Source organism: Benincasa hispida, chromosome 2 (assembly GCF_009727055.1).
Source record: "Benincasa hispida cultivar B227 chromosome 2, ASM972705v1, whole genome shotgun sequence".
NCBI classification, from domain to species: Eukaryota; Viridiplantae; Streptophyta; class Magnoliopsida; order Cucurbitales; family Cucurbitaceae; genus Benincasa; species Benincasa hispida.
Genome location: NC_052350.1, coordinates 51812898 through 51821149, shown reverse-complemented (window position 1 = coordinate 51821149; position 8252 = coordinate 51812898). Strand labels below are relative to the sequence as shown.

At 33.0% G+C, this 8252-nt stretch overlaps 1 pseudogene; it reads right to left on the bottom strand.

Moving 5' to 3' along the window:
- Positions 1–1038: 1038 nt before the first annotated feature.
- Positions 1039–7725, bottom strand: LOC120072146 (annotated as a pseudogene).
- Positions 7726–8252: the final 527 nt, after the last annotated feature.

The following is an 8252-nucleotide window of genomic DNA, read 5'->3' as shown; positions in this document are numbered from 1 at the left end:
AGCTAAATTAGAAAGCAACTTGTATGTGTTAAGATCAATTGAAGCAAAAGCATTATTAAATCATGAGATATTTAAAATTGCTAACACTAAAAAAAAAGGCAAAAAAATTCTCAAAGTAACAATAATACCAATAATTGGCATTTGAGATTAGGTCACATAAATATCCTAGGATTGGGAGATTGGTAAACAGTGAACTTCTAAGCAAGTTAGAAGATGATTCATTACCTCCATGTGAATCCTGTCTTGAGGGAAAGATGACTAAAAGACCTTTTAGTGGAAAAGGTTATAAAGCTAAAGAGCCCTTAGAGATTGTACATTTGGATCTTGTGGTCCAATAAATGTAAAAGCTCTAGGACGATACGAATACTTCATCTCTTTTATAGATGATTATTTGAGGTATGGTTACTTATAACTAATGGAATTATTGTTTTTATTTTCATTTACAAAATATAATATTTAAGGATTGATATAAAATTTAGTGTTTTATCATTTCAATCTCCTAATAAGTCTTCGCTACATGATCACTTGAAAAAATTCAAGGTTGCAATATGTTTGTATAGAAAGGCATATAGAGTCATTTTCATTTTATTTCAAATGGTTGCATCTTAATTGGATTATTCTATATCGCTGTGTAATCGTTCGAACTTTTTCTTCACCAATAATTTTTTGTATCAATGTGCTTATATTTATAAACACATATATATTCCTTTCATCGAATCATCAATGCATAGTAGTTTTATATCTTTTGTAAACACCATAAAAACATATTTCATAATTTGATCAAGTTATCATTTCATCATCAAGTAATTTTTTCCCCTTTTTTTCGCCAATTATGTTGTTTGATGGTAGGTAATTTATATGAAGCATAGAAACTTTTCAAGGATATGAAATGTTTAAGGATAAGAAAAGAATGTTGAGAAGTTTTCAATTTCTTTTATGTTTATGACTAGTAAATCATACCAGGAAAAGGAAAGAAATAAAATACTTTATTCCCAAAAAATAACATTTATTATACATAAAGAATGTATATTACACCACTCAATTCTTTGAGCATAGTGCTTGAATTGCCAATTGTGCAGATAAATTGGTAGCATCGCCTAATCCAAATGACTTTGAGATACATAAGTTGAACAATTTTCCATACCAATGCAAGTCTTTTCCACTAAAAGGGCGCTGTTTCTCACATCCCATAAGCCTTTCTTGAACGAACCACATTTTCCCTCTGGATTTCCGTAGCTAGCAAATTGGATTTTAGAGATGATATGCCCCCCTTGGCAAGACAACTCTAATATGCTTCCTTCATTAGCATTTCCACATATAGTTCCTATATTGATTGTTTGAACTGAGACTTGTTGAGGATTTCCACCAATTTCTTCAAACAAAACTAGCGTATTTGTGTCATCTAATAGAAACGATCTTGGAATGTGATACCATCTTTGGGAAGGAGTGCCACAATTTCTGACACATTTGCTAGGGTCATATGCACCTCTGTAGTCACAGGTGGCACTGCAACTATCATTGCCAGCAATGAAAGAAGGCCAAAAATAGCCTATGCTTTGTCCATTTACCTAAGCCTGGCCTTTCCCATTCCTTGCATGTCCAATGTTATAGGGTCAATTCTTAAAGATGTCTTAAAGCTTGTTTTGTACCGTATCATTTTCCTCCCAATAGATTTTTTATTTAATGTGCTCCAATTTATTCTCAATGAGAACATCGGGTTGTAAAGTTGCTTCATTTCTCCACTTAATCCAACCTTATGAGACCATAAATTTGATGACAAATCAGTTGTGACATTTCCATCTCCAATTAGATAAATGGGACCTCCATTAATTCCAGTTGGTTTCGTGTCATAAAATGCATCGTAATTTTTCAATCCTACTATGGCACTCAAAAGGGTAATGGTATTGGTTCCTGGTTTTAATAGAATGGATTTCTCAAATACAAAACTCTGGCCATTTTTTTCTCATTGCGATCCAATGTACCTTCTATTCACAAAGGCGTGAAGTACATGACCCTTTGTATTCATTTGGAGAGTTACATTTTGAAGTGAAGATGTAGCGTTGGTGTCAACATTCGTCATGTACCACAAGTAATCGCTGAAATCAACAGTGGTTCCTTTTTGTTCCAAAAGAGGTTTGCCTTAAATGTAACATTTCCTTGTAGAGTGTCTCTCATGGGCTCCGGAGCCCAAACCCACGAGAGTTGTGCATTTTCCTTCTCATTCTGCACCTTCACGAACATAGATGTTTGAGAATTGATCTTTGCAGTGTTGAAAACCTCTTTGTTGCAACTGTCAAGAATGCTCACGGACCAAGCTGGTACAAAATACTTTCCATCTGCCTACAAATCTACGATAGCATGATTGCTGGCATTTGTGTTGCTCAAAAAGCAAAACCTCTCTCTTGTTGTTGGGTTAAAGAATTTCGTTAAAGTGACATAGCTACCAAATTTTGGTCTGAGCGGGTTCCGTTAGTGAGAATCTTCTCTCCTGTTTTGATGGATGCATGGAGTTGTTTGAGATGTCCCCATTTGGGTTGATTCAAGTTTCCATATTCATCAAGTGGGGCATTGTAATCATAAGACGTAGTGATGAATGGACCTCCTGAGGTTCTTCCAAAATTGGTGCCTCTATGCTACATGTAATAATTGTTAAACATGCCACCAGATTGGAAAAATCTTGCCACTGAAAAGGCTACGTCTTTTGCACTTTTATAGGGGTCTTTGTCGCCCCATTTCTTAAACCATCCCACCCAGTTTTCACTAAACATTTTTGGGCTCTTAGGATTGTTAGGACTAAAGTTATCACAGTAGAATCCGTTGCATGTATTAATGATCTGTCGTGGGGCATCACTTTTTGGCACATGATCCATGGAACACCAATATTGAGAGATTCAGCCATTTGAGTGCACCAATTGATATATGCTTTTCCTGCATTTCCATATGGTGTCATCACGTTTCCATACTCGTTCTCAATTTGAGCTAAGATTATTGGCCCTCCTTGCGATGCAAATAGGTTGGCTTGTTTACACATATTCACTATCTTTGTTGTGAAAGTTTGCATTTCGTTCTTGTAGACTTGATTGTCTGTTTGAAGTTGGATTCCTGGAATATTATGCAACCATAGTGGAAAGCCTTCGTATTTCCACTCCGCACACACGTAAGGACCAATCCTCATCATGACATATAGCCCAGCATCTTGAATGAGTTGGAAGAATTTGATAAAATTCAAATGTCGAGAGAAATCGTATTTTCGTCGTTGAGGTTCATGGCAATCCCAAAAAATGTATGTCTCTATTGCATCAAATCCACAATCTTTAGCTTTTTGAATAAAATCAGGCCATATTGTTTCGGTGCTGCGTGGATAATGAATTGACCCTGAGAAGATAACTCGTGGTTCACAATTGATAATTATGGTATTTGAATCATAAGAGACATCGTCTCCTATACAAAAAGAAATGGAACATAAAGTTGCAATGAGGGTAAAAACAAGTCAATGAAGGTTAAACATCTTTGAATCTCCAACTCTATGGTTGGTTTTATTTGCATTTGTCTTGATCAATGTGTTTATATAAGAAAACATTGTGATTAAGGTGAGAGTTCTTTTCAATCTATATTTATACTCTATTTTTTGATGGATTCTAATATAGAAATATTGTTAATGAATTTAACTTGCCAAGCGTTATCTGTATGGATTGTTTCTGTTACATTTTGAAAATGTTGTCCGGCCTTATCGTTGAATAACTTACAAACCAATTAAATATAAAATAACACAATTTTGTTTTACGCAACATGGTTTTACTCATTCATTTTCCATCTTTGGTTTGAATTTGCAAGACATCGACCCCTTTTAACTAACATAGTGGGGCTAATAAATTCAATTAGAGTAGAAGTTGAGTTGGAGTACTATCTCACCTAGTTGAGGCCCGTGGTATTTTATGGATGAAAAGTGATAATGGGTTGATTTCAAGGGCTCATTCAACTACTTAATTCTCATCATCCGAACTCTTCAAAATCCTTTTCCGCACTATGAGTTCTAACTTAGATACTTCTTTTGAAAATCTTTACATTTTTACGAAATATATTTTATCATGTGGAAAAATTTTAATTATTCAAACTAGAGTGTCCATTATCATACCATTGTAAAAGAAAATTATTATATTTCGGTGAAGTTTTTAGTTTGGAAGAATAGTTTTTTTTTTTTTTTTTCCTTTTTTAAGGCAGGGAGATTTCATGAATGTTTTTTCAAAGTGAGAAGAAAATTGTTTAAGAAACTTGATTGTAAATGACCTTATGTTCAAAGAAAACAAACAAAAAGCCAAATATGGCATGAATTTTTGGAACGATTCATTAAAATAAAAAACATTTAAAAACTAAAGAAAATAACAAAATAGGATAAAAGAGAGACATATCAAGTGAAGGAGATCAATTTTATGGACAAGACCGTGATTGGATTGTAGGATCCAAGTTGAATGAGATTTTTGGATGTGGTTTGGAGAGATGGAGAGAAAAAATTTAAGAAAAATTTCTTCAGCTTTTTTTTTTTTTTGCATGCACCAATTTTCTTTTGATTAAGCTAGTATTTAAGTAAACTAGACATGGAAATGAGTTAATATCGGAGATTGACCCTCAATCTTCCACAGTTGAGTGGATTAAGTATAGTTAAAAAGGAAGAGCGAGAAAAACCCACTTTCCACTTTTTTTAACAATTTTCTTTTTAATTAATTTAATTTTCTAATAAATTAAAATTAAAATTAAAAAATATAGGTTCTGAATTTGGTAATTTCAAATTCAAATTTGTTTTAAATACTTTATTTAAATAAATAATGAATTAAACAAATTTAATTAATTAAATAAATAATTTAATATCAAATATTAAATTAATTAAATAACTAATCCAATACATGAATCCTTATTCATGTACTTAATATTTAAATCTCATTTACATATTTTTAACTCTCCAAAACCGTTTAAATAAATGTTAGTTATATTGAATATATAAATCTAATCCCTATATCGAATTTGAACATTTTAAATTCTCTCAACACGTTATTCTAAGGTTCAATCCTTTTACGAGCTAGTAGAGAGACCTAATGGACCTACAGATCATGAGCTCTAAAGTTTTGAGATTAATTGGTTGAACTCTTTAAACCGAAATCAATATTTGTTGTTATACCAAGACACTCCACTATAGCTTAGTAGTTGCACTCTCCTCACTGTAGATACATTTATGTCCACTTGATTTAACCATAATCATGATAGGATATACTGGCATGCAACAGAAGCAAACAAAATCAATAAGCACTCTTAATACATTTAATTTGAGTTCTAAAGCATACCTTTGATGAATTCTCCCTAATCCAAGCTGCACTTCACATTAATTCAGCTCCAAATCGTTAGTGAACCACCACGAGATCTTCTCTCTATTCTCAGCCTAGAATTTGAGTGGTGGAAGTCGAATTTGAGTGAATTTGTGAAGTTAGAAATGTGGGTTTTTGTGAGGAAGAATATGAACTTCAGAAAACTATTTTCTTCAGCTTTTGAACCCCATTCTTCTTCATAATTCAGGAGGTTTTAATTACCATCAGCATGCAAGCACTTCATCAGCCATGAATGCCAGTAGCTAGTTGAAGATTCCAAGTGTGATTGGTGTCAATTTTCATGAGAAACGCCTCATGCTTGAGAAAAGTGGGAAAAACCCACTAAATTCCCTATTTCCAAATTTCCAATTTTATTTGTTTTAATTAATTCTATAATTAATTAAAATTTGATTTAATTAATTCTCAATTAATCAAATCTAAATTACAAAATCTAAATTCTTAAATTGAATTTCAAATGGAAATTAATTTTATTTTCAAGTAATTAAACATATTTAATTAATTAAATAATTTAATATCAAATATCAAATTAACCACGCACTTAGTTTTCATACATGAATCTTATTCATGTAATTTAATGTTTAAATCAATATTTAAATATAATAAACTCTCAAATTGTTTATTTCAATAAATTAAACATTTAATTAATTATATCGAATATAATTATACAAACCCTAATTTGTATTTGAACTTATTCAAATTCAAACCCTAATTTCAATTTAAACATTTTCAAATTGAAACTCAATTTGAACAATTCTGTTTTATATCATTCCAAATTCACTCAATTTAATAATTCAAGGTGTTCATGTTTTACGAGCTAGTAGAGGGACCTTATGGACCTATAGATTATGAGCTTCAACGATATAAAATTAATTGGCTAAAACTCTTTAGACCGAATTAATTAGTATTTGTTAACTATCAAGTCACACCACTATAGCTCGATAGTGCACTCTCCTCACTGTAGATATATTTGTGTCCATATGATTTAACCATAACCAGTAAGTCGACTCTTCACAGGTTGTTCGTAATAACGGTTGGGTCAATATGTCGTTTTACCCCCGATATTACGTCTTGTTCCTTAAGTTTCTACTGATCCTCTAATGAACATTTGGTTTATAATCCAAACATTAAACTGGATCCCTCTCGAGCCAATGAGAGGGTGGGGTCCCTTGTTCAAGACCTGAATTCAGTACTTAAGATAACAATCTCTCTTATCCCTAAATCGGGTAGGTGTAAATTTCGTCTTAAACACTATGTCCCCAGCTGTCTACCTGGTCTTACCCCTGAAATGGGAGGCTTATGAAACTAGCACTTTGATCCAACCCTCACCTATGTAAATCTAAGGATAATTCAGAATAAATAGGAGTTCATAGTTAGCTCAGGATTAAGATTGAGTTACCTAATCATCTAAGCAAAATAGTCAGTCTTAAATAGTAAACAGTGTTATAAAGTAAGAGTGACTTATTCCTTGGTCCGATCTTATGCAAACTCATTATATAGGATGACCCGCTCCTCATGTCAATATATAAACGAAACAGGATCACTTTATTTATAGCACCTTTACAACAACTTTTAACAACTACAGAGTAGGCTATATCCAATAGTGTTGCCAGAATAAGGCATCCAACCTTATTCATATACTATAGACCATTTTGGCTATTTACTTGAACTTAATACATCTTTATGTCTCTACATAAAGTTCAAGTATCTATATAATAGCCATGGATCTTAGTTTATTGAATTTAGACTGTATGAATGCAATTTAAAGATTCAATAAAAACTTTATTGAAGAAATGTTGAACAACATCTTTATTGATAATAGAATGTGTTTAACTTTAGCAACTGTGAGTTTTAGGACACACAACCCAACAATACTCCCAATTGGACTGAAACTCCAATGTATCAATATATACAAATATATACAATGTTGTGTTATACTAAGAGAATAAAAGAAATAAATACAATAAACTAGGGCATCAGATACCCATAAAATCTCCCACTTGCCTTAGTTACAAATATCTTGTAGACCTAGTCCTCTTAGGTGACCCTCAAACACTTTAGCCGAGAGGACCTTCGTAAATGGATCAGCTAAGTTGTCTTGTGAGGCTATTTACGTGACGATCACATCTCCTCTATGTACTATCTCCCTGATGAAATGGTACTTCCGCTCGTTGTGATTTCCATGCTTATGGCTTCAAGGTTCCTTTGAATTTTCAACTGCTTCACTGGTATCACAATACAGGGTGACTGGCAGATGCATATTTGGAACTACTTCTAAATCCATCAGGAACTTTCTGAGCCATACTGCTTCTTTCGTTGCTTCACTTACAGCTACATACTCAACTTTCATTGTGGAGTCAGCAATACAACTTTGCTTGATAATTCTCCACACTTTTCCATATAGAGTGGGACCTGGAAGTTGATTTCCTCGAATCTATATTGGTCTGAAAGTCATAATCAGTTTTTTCAGTAAGGATCAGATCCTTAGCACCATATACGAGTATATAATTTCTCGTTCGTCGGAGATACTTGAGAATGTTCTTAACGGCAGTCCAATGATCATATCCAGGATTGGACTGAAATCTACTGACTATTCCAACTACATAGCATATATCGGGATGAGTACACAACATTGCATACATTAAACTCCCTATTGCTGATGCATATAGAATTCGTTTCATATCCTCAACCCCTTGAGGTGTCTTAGGACTTTGTTCCTTAGACAGATGAATTCCATGTCTGAAAGGTAACGTTCTTTTCTTGGAATTTTGCATTTTATATCTAGGCAACATCTTGTCTATATAAGATGCTTGAGATGATGCAAAAGTTCTATTCTTGTGATTCCAAACTATTTGGATCCCAAGAACATACTCTGCT